Source organism: Chinchilla lanigera, unplaced genomic scaffold (assembly GCF_000276665.1).
Source record: "Chinchilla lanigera isolate Chin_1 unplaced genomic scaffold, ChiLan1.0 scaffold00026, whole genome shotgun sequence".
Lineage (NCBI taxonomy): Eukaryota > Metazoa > Chordata > Mammalia > Rodentia > Chinchillidae > Chinchilla > Chinchilla lanigera.
In genome coordinates, this window is record NW_004955427.1 from 13424144 (window position 1) to 13445602 (window position 21459).

At 46.7% G+C, this 21459-nt stretch overlaps 1 protein-coding gene across 5 annotated transcripts in view; it reads left to right on the forward strand.

Moving 5' to 3' along the window:
* The first annotated feature begins 334 nt into the window (after window positions 1-334).
* Window positions 335-21459, forward strand: part of Boc (BOC cell adhesion associated, oncogene regulated) — a 68050-nt gene continuing 46925 nt past the window's right edge. For 4 of the 5 annotated variants that reach the window (XM_013515110.1, XM_005386397.2, XM_013515112.1 and 1 more), the window contains exon 1: window positions 335-412. The gene's annotated coding sequence lies outside the window, so the exon portion shown is untranslated. The remainder of the gene's footprint in view (window positions 413-21459) is intronic. The other variant, XM_013515111.1, reaches the window with a different exon arrangement.

The following is a 21459-nucleotide window of genomic DNA, read 5'->3' on the forward strand; positions in this document are numbered from 1 at the left end:
ATTATATATGAAGCTTATAATATGTTTTAAAGAAATATTTGGTGAATAGTGCTGAAAATGTACCGCTGGATGCGAAGGTAATAGTTTTATAAAATCTAACCATGTCCTTAGTCCATTGTTCATCTCAATTCATAGCGAGGAACCAGGTAACTAAACATTTTAGAAGAGCTGTCATTTTAGGAAAATTGCTTTTCATCTGTTTTCTTATTCCTAAAATGGATTAATAAGGAATTACTATAGTTTATAGCAATGCACCTTATAAAAAGGGAATACTTCAGAACTATTTATTTTGTTGTTCAAAAGGTGAAACAATGCTCTCTCTCCTCAGTCCCAGAACAGGCTTCCTGGAATCCATGCCCCATGAAGTCTTGTCAACCATCTGAGTGTAGCAGTGAAGAAGTAGAAGAAGTAGGTGAGGCTCCCTGCTCCCAGTCTGATCTCTCTGGCCTGTTTGGTGTGCTGGATTTTCCTGTTTTGCATTATCACTTGGTCATCCTTTAGTATTGGAAGAGTCTAGCTCTGAGTGGAATCTGGAATACTCTTCAAGTTGTTTCTAGCAGTTCATGTACCCTTTTAGGCAAAGCCTGTGGTGGCCATCTGAACCCCCCTTTCCTGGAGACCAACTGTCAGACGTATTTGGGTATAAGTCATTAACTCTGAGATTTGAAGTCTAAGCTTGCTGTGGAAAAGCCCTGCTTAGGCTTGAGTGAAGAGAGCCAAGTACGTCTCCGTCACTGGTATTACACGGAGCGCCTGTGGTCTGATGTAGCAGGCATTGTTTATCTCACAGAACCAGAGTGATTCCACTTCTTTCCATCTTTTGAAACAAAGCTAGGAAATCATTTCTCTTTTGCTAATGGTGAATTTGGCTTTATCTTCAAAGAGAGCCTTTGATGTTTGAGACGGGATTATTAGGTAGTAAGAAGAAATCGTAGCAGAAAGATTATAGCCAATAATACACAGTCACCATCATTTGGTTGCCAGAAAAAGTGTTGAGACGGTCTCAACTAGTTCTGGTTAGGAACAGGAAGGTGTTACTAGGGACAAGGTAAGTAGGGTGGAAGAAAAATAACCCAAGGGGAGCTGAGCAGTAAAAGTGTAGCAAGGGAGTGTTACTCTTCTCCCAAATGAATTTGGACCATGTTGGACAAGATGATGTGGAGGAAGTGTATGTAAGCTAGAGCCTTCATCCTTTCACCAGGCCATTAGTGCATCCGTGTTGTGTGCCTGGCACTGTGGCACGGGCTGGCAGGGGTCAATCCTGGAGCCCACAGCATTCAGAACTCCCTTGCTACTCAGAAGGGATCTGCAGAGCAGTACAGTGCAGACTCTAGTGTTAAAGTGCTTGAAGTGGTCGGTGAAGAAAGACTTCCTGAAGAGACAGAATCTCAGGCTGAGTCTTAACACTAAAGGTGTGACGTACAATACCGAATGTTCTGCCTCTGCCTGTATGAGTTCACTATTTTGTTCCCCAAAATTTCCTCAGTGGATGGTGGGGGTAGGTATGCTGGAGACATGAGATTTCAAGGCTAGAGTAGTTTTATTTTTAATTTTAGAAAACATAATGTAGAACCTCTGCACTGAATGCAGAATCTCAGAAATCTGGGCCTTAGGTACGTTTCCAAAACCAATTACTGAATAGCTCTGGGGAGAAAAAGAGAAATGGGTGGTTTTCTTTTCTGTCTTTCCTATGTCAGATATTAGCTGCAAATTCAAGAAACACATACCTGAATTCAGCGTTTTGCTTTTCAGTTCCACTTGCCCTGTGTTCTGTTGTTTGCTTGAAATCATTCCCAGAGGAGCAGGAGTTGGGAAATTTATTTTAGAGAAGTGAAAGTCACTGGGCTTTTCTAGTTGCCCAGATACCTTCCAGGCTACCGAGAACTAAACATCACACGGGGCAGGAGCTATGGTAGGGGAGGAGGGTATGGGGACCCGGCTGTCTGAGGCTCCCACCCAGACTGGGCTGCAGTTGGACTGTGGAAGAGAAGCCTCCCCCACTTTCGCTGGCTCTGCCAGTATTTTTCTAGATTAGTCTAAGCCAAGTGCCTTTACTAGTCTGTACTTACCTAATATTACAGTCCCAGCAGGTTTATTAGGTATGGGTCACAGTTAATTGGAGAGGAAAATTGGGAGGTTCGGGGTTTATTGGTTTCTCTATGAAAGCAGAGGCTGCTCTTAATTATTTCACAAATCGTCCCTCCCACTTGACTGTCTTTCTGTTGTCTATCTCGTGGCTCTTGCCCCAAAGTGGGGTTACAGTAGCTCTTCCTCCTTCCATAGCTGTGCCCGAATGAGGCGGATTTATTAACGCCCTCAGTCAGCACAGGGCCTTCTTTTGCAAGAGAGACCACATGAAGTCATGGAAATTCGCAGCTGTTTACCTCTGTCATTATGAATGGATGTTTTGTAGTGAACAAATTGTATAAGAACCTGCCATGTTACAGCCAGCAGTTGAATTCGCATGGGTCTTCCAGTGGGCAGGCCTCTGAAACAATCACCTGCAGCCCTTCTTTGAGACCTTTGGTGGTCTGCCATCTGTGAGGGCTGAGTCAGCTCCAGGTGACAGCCCCGCAGTCAGGTCCTTTCCCTCTATAGGCTTCTGTTGCAGAGATGGAGCTGGGGAGTTCAGCCTGGAGTTAGCCCGTTAGCCCGCCTGGACGGTGGCAGCTTGCCAGCAAGTTCCAGTGGGTGGTCTGTGACAATGAAAGAAGGGGGGGAGGAGCTTAGCGCTCCTTCCCAGAGGGAACAACAAGGTAGCTTTCTATAGGTGGGCTTCACTTTACCACCCAGTCTCCCCACTGGCGCACCATACAAGTCTTGAGTGTGGGTGTAAGGAACTGAACAGGTTGCTCGGATGTAGTATTGCGATGGAGTTCGTTGCTGTCCCCCTGACTTTGCAGTGGAAGCTTTGTGTTTAGGGGGGCAACCCCCATTCCTCAGGAGGGTAAGCACACATGCGCCGCAGGTACCCGACCTCATGTGAGAGAAGAACGCTTACCCTCACTTGCCAGACCGAGAAGCAAACCTCATGGTATGGCCTCTCATCTCATCACTCAGGGAATCAACTGTGGACAAGGGGCACAGCCTGAGGTCAGCGGATCTCAGGGCCAAAGAGGCAGCTCTGCCCACCTTTACTTCCTTCCAGTGTTAGCCAGAGTGGTAGCTGCTATTTAGTGACCACCTACTGTGTGCCAGGCCCTGTGCCGCGCACTGCAAGCATTATCCTTGCAACCCCCCAGCCTCCTTGTGAGGATGGGCAGACATTCTTATCCTATTTGGCAGATAAGAGAGCCGGAGCTTAAATCACTGTAGTGACTTGTTCTGGGCTCACAGCTGGTAAGTGGCAGAGCCAAGATTTCACTGCAGGTCTGCTGACTCCAAAACTCAGGATTTGCAGTTAAGCTCTTCCCCAAAGCAGAGCCTCCTTAGCTCAGAACTGTTTCTTTTGCAGCTGACTACGTGTAAGGGGCAGGTGGAGACCTTTATGAGACTTACATTAAAAGACATGAATACAAAACTGGGACCATAGCTGGAAGGTTTTGAACAGCTCAGCAGCGCAGCCCGGGAAAGCCAGGCTTTGTGGCACAGCCAGGGCAGCCTCTGCAGGGAGTGGTGAGAGCTACCTCCAGCTTAGGTTTCAGCTCAGAGCGCGTCTCTTGACAATTTTTCCTTCCCCTGGGACATTGTCTGAATTGGCTGTTCCAAATCTCTGCTCCCACTGTAGCTGCCAAGTGAATCCATTTGCATCTAGGAGCTTTGCAAGTCTGATCAAGCAGGGTCCTCTGTGCCCTCGGTGAGTGTGTGTGTGGGGGGGTGCGGAGTAGGCTCAGCAGATACTTTTACTGGCCAGGAGAAGTGGCAGCTTGTACAGAAAAATACCCTGGGGAAGGAAGTAGCAGCTTTGACAGACAGGTAACTGACAGGAGATGCTACCTTCCAGGCAAATACTCACAGTGCAGCAAGCAGAAAGAATTCAACAGGCAGTTACCTGCAGGAGCGGGAACACTCCTCTTCCTGCTGGCTTAGGAGAGTGGTGGAGGTTTGGCTCTGGAGGACAAGTAGTTACCCTGGTTCTTTGTTTTCTTTAACAAACATGGAAGGACGGAAGCCAGGATGCTCTGCGTATGGGGAGACACAGGGTACCTGGGTTTAAAATGTAATGGCATGACCAGGAAAGTGGAGGGGAAGTGACAGACACTGTGTGCCTTTATTCCCATGTTTGCAAGCTGCCTTCTCAGAGTACCATAAGAATGCAGTGAAATGGCACAAAGGGACACTTTTGATGGAAAATTGTTCTACTTCCCTTAAAAGCCCTAGGATTGTGGCATCTGGGCTCATCTACCCTGATTAAGAGATAGGAAATTCTGGGGAACTAGCCGGAAGTCAGAGTCTGGGTACAGGGATGCATTCACTTGCTTCTGTGGAGAGGTTTTTTGCAGGAGCTGGGATAAGAGACCAGTTGGTCATATTGTCAGAATCTCTCCTGTGTTCCTATTCCCTTGGGGAAATTGTGTGAGGATCCAGCAGGAGTGAGGGAGGGAAACAACAGGATTCTGGGTAGAACCCTTCCTTGTGGGAGAAAGGGACAGAAATAGTCCAGGGTGTTTCTGGGAGACCCCGTTTAAGAGGACAGAGGTCTGGAGTGACTCTTCTCAGTCCTGGGCCAAGTTGTGGGAAAAGAAGGCTTACAGGAGCACACAGTGTCTCTGGAGCCACTTGCGGGCCTGAGATTCTGTGGCATCCGGGTGAAAAGGAGGCTTTGGAAGGAAGCAGTGTGGGTTTCAGGGCTGGCTTTGCCAGTTGCTGGGCATATGGCCCTCGGCAAGTTACAGAAACTCTGAGAGCCTGGTTTCTTAAGGCTGTTTCAAAGGGAAAACAGAAAGCACCTGAAATGTGTCAGGAGCACGCAGTACAAAGTAGCTGGCATCCGCAAAGGAAAGAGGAACAGAATAGAAGCAAGGTTCCGGTGGGAACGAAGGAGGAACAGGCGGGAGGTCCTGCTGATGGAGCTCCCACCTGCTCAGTCTATGGAGAGGAAGGAGTGATGGGGAGAGAGAAGATAAAGGGGTCACCAGGGAAAGTGGGTAGTCCCCCGCTGCAGCCTTACTCTCTGCTGCCTCCCCGCTCAGCCTGTGTCATCCTGTCAGGTATGCCAGTAACCTTAATGCCATCTGTGCCCTGCTATCTTCCTCATGCTTCTTGTTTATTTATTTACTTTTTAAGGTGCTGGTGATGATGCCAGCAAGCACCCTACCACTGAGCTGCACCCCCAGCCTTCAGACTCCACTTTAAATTGGTAGATAACCCTGGCTTTGCGTTCCCACGTTGGTAGGATCTTGTGACTTCTTCCCACCTTAGTCTCCCGTTAATCTATCTGAGCTGGCCGGTGAAGGTCACTTCTCTGCTCAGAACTCTGCACGGCTCTATGTTTTATTTAGAGAAAAATCTAAACGCCTTCTGGTGCCCCGAGCCCACCCCTTCCCACTCTGACCTCACTCCCACCTGCTGGCTCCTCCCCCCACAGCAGCCTCCCAGCAGCTCCCAGCTGGCGGAGCAATCTCTCCCTTCAGGGCTTTGCCCTTGCTGTGTCCTCTCCCCAAATACCTGCACACCCCTCCCTCATAATACTGGCCCTTTCCCCTGGCCGCCTTGTATTAATTACAGCTCCCACCATCATTCTCTGTCCTATCCATCCTGTCACCCACTGACATATATTCGTTTGTTCCTTTGCCTGTCTATCACCTGCTTCCCCTCTATTCTGGTCTGCAGGAGTCTTCTGAATCTCAAGAGTGTAGTAGAAAGTTTGAAACAAAATGTAACACAGATCTGAGTATCCACACTTGTGGTTCCAATCAGCCATGGATCAAAAATTGTGTGCGTGTGTGTATTAAACGCATAAAACTTCTTTGTCGTTATCCCCCAAATAATGCAGTATGGTAACAATTTACATTACAGAGAGGTGATTGCAAGCGTACAGGATGTCCTCTCTGTCCCCTGCTCGTCACACACTTCGAAGAATTTATTAAGCATCTGTTTTATGCCCAGCACTGTGCCTGGCCTCGCTAGGAGGTGCAGAGAAGCCCTGCTCTTCCTCGCATGTCCCCAAGAGTTTGTAATCCAGGTGTTCATCTGGGCTTCTTACCTGTAGCTGAGCCATGCACTTGGCTGCAGCCCTCCTCCAGCGACCTGAGTTGAATTGGAGATCTGCCAAATCTGGTGGGCGTGGAGGGAATTACTCTCAAGCAGTTCACTTCCCCTGGGTGGGGGAGGGCTGGGTCTCTGCTGTAGGAAACAAGAGCAAGTTTAGGGTCTGGTGTCCACTTAAAGGGGCAGAGATCTGACCTCAAATTGCATCTCAAATACTTCTTACTGAATTCTGCCTTTAGAATCGGAGGAAAAATTTAAAAAGGGATGAAGATCCCAAGGGGTCTTGTGCTAACTACAAAAGTAGAAAAATTTGCTTGAGGAATTGCTCGACCAGATCCTGAAACCCAACATGTAACGAGGTGGGAGGGGGCCTTCTCCTCCAGCTTAAAAATTGTTATTACTCTAAATCAATGACCTTCTAATTTAAATTAATTTGTTTATTTATGGTACCAGGACCTGAACCCTCTACCTCAAGCTTGCTGGGCAGGTGCTGTGCCGCTGAGCTATATCCCCAGCCAGTGACCTTCTTTTTAAGCAATCTTAGGCTTACAGAAAAATTAAACAAAACATAGACAGTGTTGCCATACCAAGGTTCCTCTATTACCTAACCCTACTAATTTCCCTTTAATTAACATCTTCTGTTGATGTGGTGCATTTGTTTCAATTGAAGAGACAATATCGACACATTATTATTAATTATAGCTCATAGTTTACATTAGAGTTCCTTCTTCCTGTGGTACATTTCGTGGGGTTTGACCAGTATATGGTGGCATGTATCTACCGTTACAGGACCCTACACAGTAATAGTCCCACTGCCTTAGAGATCCGCTGTGCTTCTCCTGTTCATCTCTCTCTACCCCGTCAATCTCTAGCAGCCCCTGAGCTACACTGTCTATAGTTTGGTCTTTTGCAAAATGTCAGATTGTTTGAATGACTAGCTTTTCCAGACTGGTTTCTTTCACCTGGCAACCCCCTCCTTTTTAAGTAGGACTTCCTGTCCTTTCCTGTCCCACAGGTACACAGCCAGCTGGGGCTCCAGGACCTTCAAAGGTGGAGCTCCAAGTCGTGTGCTAAGACTGTCCTGAATAGAGCCCCGCGTGTGCGCAGGGCGGCCCCTTTGCCATCTTTCCCTGAACGTGCCTGGCCCTTGTGCTGCCGGAGTGTAATCCGGGCTGGGAAACTGTTAGGAGCTGTCGGTGTTTGCCTTCCACATCTGGAAATATCAGCTGTGCAGACCTTCGCATCCCGTTCCTAAACAGACAGACGGGAGGAGCACATGCGGCTGTTTGCCTTCTTCCTCGGGAGTTTGTTTTACTTACTTCGGAGCTGTGGGCAAGTGTGAGGAAGTTTGTGTCCTTTGGGCGGGGAGTGCTCCTGCACACTCATGTCCGGTGGCGGCCTCGGGTTTTCGGCCTCTGAGGTCACAGTTTTTCACCCTGCCCAGGTTGCGGCGGTGTCTATGTTGAGAGGGATGGAGCCGTTTTGTGCCTACTGAAAAGGAAGACCAATTGGACACAAAAAGATTGGGAACATCTTCCCTGCCTGAAAATATTCTTCTTTCCTGCATCAGCCTTGAAAATCGGGACTCCTTGGGAGTTCAGGGGCAGGACCCCCAGTCTTCAGCGCTGCAGTCACTGTAAATGGTGAGGCCCTCTGGGGGACAGGTGATAGGACAGTTTGACAATGGGGTCAGAGGAGGGGTCTCCTCCAACCCCACTCCAGCCCTTGACCACATGTAGGGGAAAGCGCCTGTGGACAGGGAATCGTGTAGGTCATCTGAACCAGGCTGAGAAGTTCTAGGGGCTGAGGGAGGGGGCATATTAGGAGCCTGGCTTCCATTTCTATTTAGAACAAACAGGAAGCTGAAGCTCTCATTGAGTGACACCTGCCCGGTGTGTTAGAATTCAGCAAAAGGAAGAACAAGATTCATCAGATGCCTTGAAAGGTCAGCTTTTGGATGATGGACACTCCATGCTGAAGATCCAAATCTATACCACCTCCTCCTGGTTTGTTTTTGGTTTTTTTTGTTTCCCTCACCAAGCGCACTTTCCAGCCTGTAGCGGGACCAAAAGCTCAGCGAGGTCCCTGGGCTGCAATGCATTATGGTACGGCGCTGTCTGCCGTGTAGGTCTGACTAATAATGCTTGCCCCTAGTTTTTTTTTACTGTGAGCACTCATGCAATGTAGAGCTTAAGTCTTTGAACTTCAGAGGACAGCAGTCTGCAGGCAAGCTGTCCCTCTTGCTTTTATTGTTAATTTCAGCTTCAGGGTGGAGCCTTCTGGCTCCTGGCTTCCTGGGTCTATCTCCAGAGGCTGAGAGGACATCACAGTGAAGCCTGACCATCTGGAGGCTTTCACCATGGCCTTAGTTTGCCCGCAACGCAGAGGAGAGAGAACTGCTGAACCCTGTGCGTGTGGGACCCCTGCTCTATCTACCCTTCACCCATAGGTCACCTTGCCCTTCTCTCCCCTTCCCCTACCCCGGCCCCCAGGAGGGACAGTAGAGTTCTGAGAAAGTATCCCAGACTGGCTTCTTAGGTACCTGCTGGCGAGTGTATGTCTGTGAAAAGAGGCCACATTTTCTGAAACAAAATACAAATCTATTATCTGACAAAGCATTTCTTTCTGATATTAGGAGAATAAAATCTGAAAAGGTTGATTTTATAAAAATCGGATACATTAAAATAAATAACTGCCTTTAGCATAAGGTCCAGCAGGACCATCCCAGCACCTCCTGGGTCTTTTGCTATTGCCAGAGGCTCAGGAAGGCACTATAGAGAATGGGCCACTCTCTATGTGGGGGGTTTCGGTGAGTGTTGGTGGAAGGAAGTCTCTGGTGCGGTGTGGGTCTTCTCCAGAACTATCTTTCCAGAGCAATCTGTAGAAATGGGGCCAGGCTTTCAATTTCACACCCTGCCCCCACTTCTGTCCAGAAAAAGCCAGCCTCCAAGGCAGGGAGGCTCCTTAATAAAAGTTCTACATGCTTTGAAAGTCAGGAAGTAGAAAGGAATTGTGTCCAGTTAAGACAAACTCTTAGGCAGGCAGAACTAATTTTTCCCACGCACAAAATTAACCAACATACCAGGAACAACGCCCCTGGTCTGCGCAGGGAAAGGCAGTGGGACCTTGCCTTTTGCATCTCAGCCGAGATGAGGCATGTTTCCCTGCTCCGGGCCAGAAGCTTTGGACCTGGATGTCTTGTGTAAATAATGCCGCCCACTAAAACTCGTGCTGTCCACTGCAGCCTGCCTCCCAACAGTCACTTGAGTTTTAATGCTAGGCTGTGACTGCTTAGTGAGTGTCCTGCAGTAAGTGTCCCATGAGCACAGTGCATTCATCTCCACAGGGACAAAAACGTTTGTCGCCATCAAAGAGTGGCCTCTCGGTCAGATATTTACTGAGCACTATGTCTCTAGCCCGTGCAACACATATATTTTAGTTTCTGAATATTTTCCAAATCATAACAAGAGATCATTTCCTGAATTACGTTTTCCACTTTATCTCTTTAGAAGAGTGCTTAGCCTAGAACAGATGCATTTTATTATCACCAGTGAAGTACCTGAGATAACCAACTTTGAAGGAGGAAAGATTTATCCTAGCTCACCGTTTCAGAACTCTCAGTCCATGGTTGCTTGGTCCTGTCACTTTGGGCCTGTAGTGATGCAGAACATCATTGTGGGAAGCACATGGTGGAACACATCTACTGATGTCATGGTGGCTGGGAAGCAAAAAGAAAGCATAGAAGCCAGGGTCCCAATATCCACGTCAATATCATGCCCCCAGTGACCTACCTTCTTTCCATTAGGTTCCACTTCCTGAAGGTTCTACCACGTCTCAGTAGCACCCCAGGCTAGCAACCAAGCCTTGAATATATGGACCTTTGGGGAACACTTAAGGTTCAAACCATAACAGGTAGCTTGATGGTCACTGTCATCATCATCACCATCATCATCACATCATCATTGTCATCATCGTCATCATATGATCATGATATGATATGAGATGAAATTCATGTCCAGAGATGCTGCTGATTTATAATTCTTTCCAAGAGCTCATACTTTTGGAGAATTTGACTGTTAAAGAGTTTTTTGCAGTTGAAAAATGGGACTTCATCAAACTGCAAAACTTCTGCACAGCAAAGCAAACAACCAACAGACTGAAGAGCCTACTGAATGCAAGAAAATATATGCCAGCTACTCATCTGATGGAAGGTTAATATTCAGAGTGTTCATAGAACTCAAAAACTTCACAGTTAAAAAATATTTGCATTTAAGAGTGAACAACTGATCTGAGTAGTCACATCTCAAAAAAAGAAATGCAAATGACCAATCAGTATATTAAAAATGCTCAATATCTTTAGTTCAGGGAAATGAAAATCAGAGCTACAGTGAGATTCCATATAATCCCAGTTAGAATAGCTATAATAAAGTAAAAAAAAAAATGTTGGCAAGGATGTAGAGAAAAATGGAACTCTTATGTTAATAGGAATGTAAATTAGTACAGCTAATAAACAGTATGGCTATTCTTTAATAAACTAGAAATACAACTACCATACTGTGCAGATATACCACTCCTGGATATATATTCAAAGGAAATGATGTCAACTACAAAAGATACCTGCAGCCCCATGTTTATTGTGGCACCATTCACAAGGGTGAAGCTATAGAATCAGCCTAGGTGCTCATCTGCAGATAAATGGATAAAGTACGGCATATACACACAATAGGCTATTATTCAATCACAAGCAAGAATGAAATCCTGTCATTTGCATGGAAATGGATGGAACTAGAGGGCATTCATTGCTTCACTTAAGCAAAGTAAGCCAGACACACAAAAAGGAGGAATCGCATGTTCTCTCTCATATGCATGTGTGTGTGTTGGAGGGTGTGGGGAGTCAACCTAAAATTAGAATAATGGTTACTAGGTACAAGGAAGACTGCACAAGGGAAGGGAGAGAGAGGGTGGCAGAAAAGTGGTTGGATATGATCAATGCATGTATGGAAATATCACACTGAATTCCATTAAAGTACATAGTAAAATAAAAATAAATAATTTTGTCAACTAACGTTTCAGCATTTTATAGGCAGTGGAGGCCCAGGGAAGTCAAAGGTTCAAAAGTTCAAGCTGATTGGTTTTCCTGGTAGTCTTTCACCTAGACTTTAAGGCCTCTGATTTGACTGCTTATGCAGTCAGGAAAGAAAGAGTCGGCCAGAGGTAGATACGTGTCATTCGTGAGATGTGCTCAGGGTCCTAAGGAGGATGTTTCTAGTCAGGAGAGGCCCCAAAAGGAAGCAGAGAGCATGGGGGAAGTCAGCTGCTAGGGTCCCTGAGCTCAGAGAGTGAGGGACATGGCGTCTCTGTTGGCTATGGCCAACAGTCGCTATCTCAGTTCTTGGGCTGCCTCTTTGGCCTAACATATCCAGGAGGTCAAAGGAAGGGTATATCCTTCTTCACCCAAAGAAAGGGTATATCCTTCTTCATCCAGACCCTGGACACTTGCTGAGACCCACTGGCTTCCCCACACTGTTTACCTTAATAGAATACTGCGTGTGAATGGATTCTCAGGAGTTGGTGCAGGATTGAGAAGGTTTGAGATGTTCTTATTCTAGTTATCCTGTTGATTAAAATTTTTTTCCTATTTTATAATTAAAAAACTCATGCATAACATAAGAAAGAATAGTATCATGAACCTCACGTATATGTAGAGAAATTTTGTACGTATTATTTCCCTTCTGAAGGTTTGATAATTGTCGTCTATGAAACAAACTGACAATAGACAGACAACATGAAAAAGAACATACAAATTTTATTACATGCCTCAAAGCACAGGAGGATGAGACTCTGGGGCAAGATGCTGACCCATAAAAGACCTTAACAAAGGCAGAGTGGCTTGGGTTCTGGGGAAAGGAAGGTGGCACAGGCTACGGGAGTTTGTGGGAGGATGTGACAGTGAGCTGAGGTTGTCTTGTTTTGCAAATGAAGTCTCCAGTAACAGCACCTGGTCATCTCTGGGTGGGCCAGCTGTCAGAGCCCAATGCCTACTTCCCAGGGGAAGATTCTGGCAGGGGGCAGATATCAGATAGAAAAGCCTGTGCCTACATGCATCGTTTACCTTCTAATGTAGATAGATAGACATTTCCTTCTATAAAAGGAGAGCTTTTCAGAGCCATTCTTGCATCTGCAAAGCTCTACAGTTTGTCTGAATAACCAGCTTCAAATATGCCAAAGGCATCTAGTTGGAGTGGAATATTGTCCTTTCCCACATATGCATCACCTAGACTCAACAATTATTAAGTCAAACAATTTTTTTTTTTTCAGATACCACTTGGTTTCCATTCCTGTGCTATGTGTGACACAGACAAAGGTGGATGCCATGAGGTTTCTTTATCCAACAGAATAGAGTCCAGTCTTCCCACTTCCTGACAGTAGAGTGGAAAGGAAAGAGTATCCACCCAGCCAGGGCACTTGGGTTTGGTGCCCAGTTGTTCGGCGGGGCTCTGGGATCTTTCTGCATCTCTTTACCAGAGGCTGAGAACCTGAACTTTACTGTGGACTGTCAAGGCCAGTAGTTAATAGATATTCAATATATGTATTGACGTATGAGGCAAGTGATTCCCTGAGACAGTAGACTTCCATCTGGACAGGTGTAAGTAGTGTGAGCTTGGATCACCCACCTCCCTGAGGGAGTGGGGAAAGGACAGGTGATGGTATACAGAGGAGGGGAGTGAGGGGTTCTGGTTCAGGGACTAGAGCTGCTCCATCTGCCCCCCAGACTCAGGTATCTGTCTGCAGAACCTAGGGAAGACCCTGCTAGGTACCTGCACTGCCAGGTCCCACACGCAATTAAAAGTACTGTTTTATCCATTTTGTCATTGGCAAGAGAGAGCACTGGGGCATGGACGGGCTTCCTGCTCCTGGGGTGCCTTGAAGCTAGGATGATCTCAGCTGCTCTGGAGTAGAGTTGGTGGGGATGCTGAAGTGCATAGAATGCTGTGTTGGGGAGACAGAACGGGTCACACTTCAATATTTCCCCTCAGATCTGGCCTTGGGGTCTGCCTACCTGGCAGGGTATGCTGGCCTCCTGACAGGCATCCACATTGAGCAGCCAGCCTGCTTCCTCCCCCTCCACCTGGTCTGGTCTTTTTGAGTTTGCACTCCCAGCCCAGACCTCCCTTCCCATGCGTGCATGGTGTGTGTGTACGCGTGTGTGCGTGTTTTAATTTTTATTCTTGGCAGAAGTTAAGACACAAGATGGATTTGGAAGGAGATGAAACCAGTCGGGGTATATATTGGACAGCAGGCAGCTTCATTTCTGGAGTGAGAGAACCAAGGAGGGAGCAAGGCTGGGACTCTATGGGGACCAGGAAGGCCAGAAGCTGGATGCTGAGTTGTTAACCCTCTGGGTTATCAAATAACCCAGCCAGCTGTAACTGAGTGGGTTTGGGACCCCTGGATGGCCAACACTTTTTGCACTTAGTGGTCCGTGAGCCCCTCAGTATCATGCTAGCTTTTTAAAGGGAATTGTGTAATGACTCATCTTTTGTTTGTTTGTTTGTTTTTTGGTTTTCTTCTGGTACCAGGAATTGAACTCACAACCTTGCGCTTGCCAGGCAGGCACTTTGCCGCTGAGCTAAATCCCCAGCCTTAAAGGGAATTGTTAATGGCTTTTCAGGCTGTGAAGTGCAAGCACGCACATTTACATATGCTTGGAGAACATTCCTCCCCTTTCAGGGGCTTCCTTGGTGCCCAAGTGATCAGAACTCCAGCAGGCAGAGGTGCCTATGGCTCAGATACCTGTCTGAGTGTCCCCTTCCTTCACTAACTGTGGAGAGTGTCTTGGCCCCTGAAGTAGATGCTCTTTGCAATGATGATCTCTTCTTGCATCTTTATTTTTGGGTGAAGGAAAGACAAGTTGGAATCTGAAAGTGCAGAGAATCGCAACTCACAGACTTTATGGTTTCTTGTCATTCTAAATGTGTGCCCCGGTCGCATATTGTGACAAAACCTAGATTACTACATGTAATAAATCTCAATGGTTTTTAATTGCATCTACTAATTAGCAGGAACTTGGTAATTTAGCAGAGAAAAGGCAGTCTTTAAATGTTAGTATGCTCAATGTGGTCATTTCATCATATCGTTTATACAACTTACTAACCAAAGTAAAGTTACTAGAAACAAAAAACTCTAAAGTTGGGTAACAAACATATGAAGTGTATTTTCACTGATTTGCAAAATTGTTGTCAGTTTTCTGTGACATCAGCAGGACTCTGGCGGGTGTTCCTTAGAAGGCAGAGGAGTTGGTTGTTGGGATTACACGCAGCGAACTCTTTAGCTGTAATAATGGGACAGGGAGCAGCATCCTATGGTCAAACGGATTATGGGGAAATATGACCGCCAGGCTTACGTGCAGGTCAAATACCAGTGATGACATGCATTATTTCAGCCCCCCTACCTGTCTTTTTAATTATAAAAGTGACACTACATATCTACCTTGAATATTTCTCTTTTTAGTGCTAGGATAGAACCAAGGCCTCATGCATTCATGGGCTCAATTATTGAGCCGCATTCCCAGCCCTACTTTAAATATTTCTGAGGTATTTAATTTAAGAAGTGCAAATCTCCTAATCTGCAGAAGTAACCAGTGTTAAAGGTTACATGTCTCCTGGCCTTTTTACCGCACTGTTTTGCAAGTTGCTTTTGAGTCATTCTGTGGGACAGCGTTTCCAGACATGTTTTTGGGGAAGTTCTCCTTACTACTGGTACTCTGAGAAAAAAAAAAAAATGGTTCTCTCAAATAATTCCAGGCTCGTGGTCAAGTATGTCCAAACCTGTGGTTACAGACTTCAGTGCATATTTGTCCCTATCTTGGTGACTCACGCTGTATAATAGCATGTTAAAAGTTCTGAAAAGGCCTGCAGTAAAGAAACTTGATTAGACTTTTATAACATAGCATTTTCCTAAATTATTTTTGGTATAGCCCTATAGCACATGTTCAGATCTGGTAGGTTTGGGGAAGTGTCGTCTTACACACTCCTCATGAACCTTCTCCCCGCCCCATCCTCCCACTGGCCACTCACCTGTAACCTCGTGGGACAGGCAGAAAAATAGTTGATCTATTCATGTAATAAACAAATACTCACTGTGCTCCCAGTATGTACCAAGAAGTGCAGTCGGTGCTGGGGACATAGTAACGAGCAGGATAGCTGTCTGTCTGCCCTCACAGACTGCGGGTGCTTGCCTGAAGCAGAACTATGGTATCAACCACACCGTGATGGATGGGTGCCTTGTGCTACACCTGGGAATGGCAGAACCTCTGCAGAGATCTTCTCCGCAGGTGGTGCAGCCTAGGAGTAGGAGGCTAGAATGACCTCCACCCGCTCTGCTGCTCCTTCCCTTCCTCGCGCCTCTCCAGTTCTCTGCATTTCGCTTCTGCTGTAAACAGTGGTGCCTGACCCAGCTGGCGAGACTCCATGTGTTTGTTTTCTCTGCGTGTGCCAGCCTTGCCCCGGGACCACTGGGCTTCACAGTTAGGGGGGAGCGGACGAGGGGTGGGGCCGGGGGCTTCCAGCAGGGACTGATGAACTGACTGGAACATGCTTCAGATTTCCAGATTGGTATTTATTTAAGTTTTAGGTGGTTTAAAAGAGCTCTGTAATTGAGAAAGGAAAGAATGGGAATGGGGGGGTGAGGGACTGAGTGTGTACATGTCGGGGTCAGGGAGGTGGTGAAGAAGTGGTTTTCTATGAGGTCCGATGGGAAAGAAAGTAAACTGTGATGATTCTAAAGCACACTCACCAGCTCAAGCGCTCTGTGTGTGTGTGTGTGTGTGTGTGTGTGTGTGTGTGTCCCCATACGTGCGTCTATTTTAGAAGTAGAGGGTATGCGTGCCAAGACAGGATGCTGAGGGAGCCAGTCTGAGGGCGTCCAGTTCCTGAGATGCTGCCTTAAATACCATACATGAATCTGCAGCAAGGATCTGACTGATGAAAATATCCTCAGAAGTGACCCTAACTTGCGTTGCTCAGATTGAATGAGTCAGTATCATTTATTGAACACTTATTTGAGCCACTCATTGTTCCAGCTGCTTTAGTAATGCAATCTGTGTTTCCTTGTGTGAGACAGATTTTGTTGTCTTACACCAAACTGACTCCTCAGTCATTTCAGGGTAGGAGGAAGGATCCTGCCCCTGGCGCAGCACGCATCTTACAGCGTGAGCCCTCCAGGAGGGGCCTGTCGTCTCCCAACTTGGCCCTGACTCCAAGTAGTTCAGCCCCTTTACCCCAAGTCTAGTGCTTCATTTGAATGCTTCAGACTTCTTGTGAACATGTTTTTACATGGGAGGTGGGGCTGGTTTTACCTGGCATTTGCTTGAATCACCTTTGGAACCAGACAGGTCTAGAAGCAGATTAATCCCGGTTCAGCCCAGGTCATGGAGCCTGAGGCCTCCTCTGAGTCATGTGGAGGGTGAGGATGCCTAGTCATTATGAGGAAGGGTCAAAAAAAGAAAGGCTGCAAATGACAGGTTCACTGGATTGATGGTAATTATATTTCCTACCTAACAGAGTAAATCAAACTTTTCAACCCCACCGCTCCCTAAATTCCCAGGTTCTCCGACTAACAAAAGAGCTTCCTCCCTCTGTATGTGCTTGCAGTCTCTCTCTCCTCTGCCAGAACCTTCTATAGCTTAAGTCATCATTTGTTCACCTAACAGGTGTTTGCTGAACACCTAGAATTGTGTTTGTGCTGCAGACGCCATCCCAAGTAAAATCAGCGTCATTCCTGAGCCAGTGGCCTAGCAGACAGGTGGCATAAATAATGAATAGTGTGAAGGGTAACGCAGATGAAGACTGGGTGTCTTACCCCTGCCTGCTGGGTGCCTGGACATGGGATGTGTACTTAAGACACATTTGTCAAATGGAAGCAAGCTTCTTCCAGCATCTACTTCTCCTTACATTCTCCTCCTCCACCCCCTCCGTGTTTACATAGGACAGTGGGAAGGGCCTGTGTCCTGCCTGCCTTCTCCACTGAATAAGAACCACAGGGCTCCCAAAACAAATCCAGGTGAGACAGGAAAAGGGCACCACATTCACATATCACTTGCCTGTCACAAGCTCCACTTTTGCAAGGGGAGTCCCTACTGGGGATTGGTCAGATCAAATTCTGTGGACCACGGTTAGGCCTGAGAAAGACCTTGGAGGTAGCAGGCTTCATAGCTTGCTCTGACACACCTACTGTGTGACAAGGACAGAGAGAAAGACTATAAGCAAATAACTTACGGTGATTATGAGAAGGGATAGTGTAGTTGATAATAGCGAGGCTGAAGAGATCCCACTGCAGGACATGGTGCCATATTCCTCTAATCGCAGCTAGACTAGGAGGCTGAGTCAGGAAAATCACAACTTTGAGGCCAGCCTGGAGAACTTAGTGAGATAGTGTCAAAATAAAAGAATTGTTTAAAAGGCTTAGAATATAACTCAGTGGTAGAGTGCCCCGGGCTCAAATCTAGTACTGTGCACATGCACACGAGAGAGAGACAGAGACATACAAAGAGAGAGACAGAGAGAGAGGAGATAAGAAGAGAGGGAGACAGAGAGACCCTTCACCAAGACTTCTGTTAGGTATAAGCCTTTTTACTGCCTTAACGGACAAACTTTGATGCATCCTCCAGGACTGTGTGAGGAAAGAACATAGGTGACAGTGAAAAAGGATTCTTCTAGGCTTGATGAAAGGCAATATATAACACTAGAGAACGGTCTTTCCCGCTGAGCAGGGCCTGAGTGTGCCTGTGTGCATACATGCATGCACTGGAGGAGTATATGTACCCATTTCTTCTATCTCTTCTCTGACGTCATTGCTAGGGATTCTGGTTCCTATACTTAGCAATCAGTGAAATCCACAGGGCATCTTGGGGCTCATCTGCTCCTGAGGCCATGCCGCGCTTTAATTTTGGTGTAACAGAAGAGGTGCTGTCCAGCCTGACTGTCGTCTAGGTCTTCGGCCCTTCGAGCCCTGGAGCGCTGCCTCACTTCCTTCTGCCTCACTTCCTTCTGCCTCACTTCCTTCTGCCTCCTTCGCAATGTTGTATGCAGCACAGGGCACCTCACTTCCGGTTTGCTGACCTGCGCGGAATCCTGCCCAGTGCCCATCCCAGCAGCCTGTGTCTCTCCTTAGGGATGACTTTGAGTTGCCAGCAGTGATCTTCCTGCTCTTCTCAGCATGAACGCCAAGCAAGATACCCTTGTTCTTCCGACTCTACTTTTGAACCACGTGTTACTCTTGTGGATGGTTTGCGGGAAACACTTCTGTGGTTCTGGTTACTGTATGTTGGAAGCTGACGGTGGGCATGCTCCTTGGCATATTTCCTGGGCTGATCTCTCTCCAATCTGCTCAGGGGCCCCTTGGGTACTACTTCCAGGTAGCATCAGTGTTGTGGTGCTCTTCTAGGCCTGTGTGCAGTTATAAGGTTTGTGCTCATACACTGACCACTGACCAGCTGAGTTTGCTTATCCTTCGTCCTGAGAGATGGAACATCCAGCTTTTAAGAATTGCCTTACTAGGGGCTGGGGATTTAGCTCAGTGGCAAAGTGCCTGCCTGGCAAGCGCAAGGTCGTGAGTTCGGTTCCCGGTACCGGAGAAAAACCAAAAAAAAAAAAAAAAGAATTGCCTTACTGTTGTCCTGGCACTGGTCTGGTTACTTGTTCTGTCTACTCAGGCTCTAAAGTAATTTCTTTTATGTTAGTTTGTCAGCGTTGAGCCCCAGAAAGTTTGAAAGTAGATGTGCTTTCTCCCCAGTTGCTACGTTAGTGTTTTAGTTCGTTATTTCAGTCATAGGCTATAACTACAAGCAAGTAGGTAGGAGAAGAGCAGGTAGTTCCACTGTGGTTGTGTGTACTCGTGGAGCAAGGTTAGAGGTGCGCTCTTTTCTGCAGCTGAGAGTGGGAGCTGGGGAGCAGGTAGAGATACATTTTCCTTTCCGTAAACACTTTCTCAGAACATCTTCTGTCTGATGGGAATATTTCTCCCCTTTCTCTCTGAACAAGTAGAGACACTATGGAGAAATTATGATCATTATTGTCATTATCATCATCAAGAGAGGGTGAAGAGGCCGTAGCGGAAGGTGCAGAGGGGAGGAGGTTATTAGCATAAGTGATATTAAATGTTGACTAGTTCTGGGTGGAGGTTAAGGCATTAGAAGCTAACTCTGACCACAAACTTCGAAACACCGCATTGCTGTCCGTAGATTGCCCCTCCCCCAGAACATGAGGCTCTGTAAATCACACAGAATAAGTTGCTTTTTTTTCAACAAAGACTATCCCTTGACCTTCAGATGCTTATGTGTGGGGTACCAAAGTGAGCATATTACACAATTTGGACAGCCTAAAGGAAGGGGCAGAGATGATATCATGTGTGTCTAGAGTTGATAAAATGTAATGTGTGTTTTGGTGTTTCTTGTTTTTGTTTCTTTTTTTTTTTTTTTTTTTTTTTTTTTGAGACAGGGTCCTGCTATGCAGTTCAGGCTGGCCTTGAGCTCACTCTGTAGCCCAGGCTGGCCTTGAACTCGCAAGGATCCTCCTGCCTCAGCCTCCCCAGTGCTGGGATTACAGGGGTGCGCCACCATGCCTGGCGCAATGTGTGTTTTGGTATAAAAGGGCATTAATCTAAAAGCCCACCAGGTGGCAATGCCACTGTACGCAGTTAGACCAGTGAGCAGCTTTCAGCAGAAAAGTTCATGACCTCTGCTCTCCGAAATTACCGTGTGCTTGCTGTGTTCCAGGCTGCTTTACACATTATCTCATTAACTCTTTTTAGGAGCTCATCAAAGTACTCATTTTCATTCTCACAGAATAAGCTGAGGCTCAAGGAGGGTAAGTTACTCACTGAAAGTCACCTTATATTGAGGTTAGCTGTAGCTCATACCTGAGTCCAAGGCCAATAGTCTTCAGCACCTGGTCCCGCTGAGTTCTTACCTTGTTACTTAGTAGACAAGCTTTGCCTATTACGCAGCTTGAGATGAGCCTTGAAGTCCTTGGGTAACAAAGCACCTGGATATTTGGGACAGTAACGCTTCCTGGGTAGGGGTGAAAGGTGGCCACGGATAGGAAGCATGGGCATTGGGCTTTGCATAGCTGGCGGCTCAGTGTGTTTCACTGACTTTCCCTCACCTCTGCTCCCAGCCCACCTCCCCACCCCATGCTCTTTTCCCGAACTTCTCAGGCCTGAGCCTGCTCTCCTCTTTCTGACTCAACAGCTTTCTTATTTCTCCCTCTCTTGTCCCTCTTTGCAGCCTCCTCCACCCAGTCTAAGGCTCAGGGCAAGGTGATGATTGCCTAGGTACCCTATCATCCTAGATTCCATTCTCCTGCCCCCCTGTGGCTGCAGAAAGCCGAAAGCCACAAGCGTAGTGAGTATGTATTTTGGGAGAAGAGGTAAGAAGGAAAACAGAAGAGGTTCCTTGAAAAAAGCAAGCCACTGGGGCATCTGTGTGGGGGGGTGCCTTTGTCCATAAAGAGTGCGGAACCTCGTTAGCTCTCAGCTCCGTCCCTCCAGCACTGATCAGGAACTCTTCAGTTTAAAAAATAAAATAAAGACTACGGTTACAGGCATTTCCTCCCAGAAAGATCTCTTGGTTCCACCACGGACCAGAGCATCTTCCGCTCTCTTTGTCTCTCTGACAGGTCCCCTCTCAATTTCAAATTTCTGATTGGACCGTACCCTTCCATTCAGCAGACACTGAATAAACCTTTTATTCCAGCTGGTAGGATTACCAAGATAAATTGGACACATCCTGCCCCTAAGAAGTTCCTAATCTGGGTCAGATGGAAGAGATAGGAGGCATGTTAAAGACAGACACACGATCAAAACCCATAAACATTTCCCATTGTGGAAATGTTATATTATGTGAACAAAATGCTATCTATGGGCCCTGGAATGGGCAACATTTAAAGGAGTAAGGGCCCGGGGATTTAGCCCAGTGGCACAGCACCTGCCTGGCAAGCACAAGGTCCTGAGTTCAATTCCCAGTACCAAAAAAATAAATAAATAAAGGAGTAAGGTTTGAAGTACACTTTGAAACATAGTTGGGAGTTTTTTCTAAATGGAGGAAGAAGGGGAAGGTGGTCCAGCTGGAAGGAATGGAGTGTGAGAATGCAGCTTGCTGGGTTTTAAGACACATGAGAGAACAAAGGAAATGCCAAGCACAAAGAACTGAGAAGGTTGTGCATAGGTCTTTGGACTTTAATCATTCTTACCCAGGGAACTATCAAAAGTGATTTCCTCTTTTTAAAAAATTGCATTCTGAAAGGTTTTTTT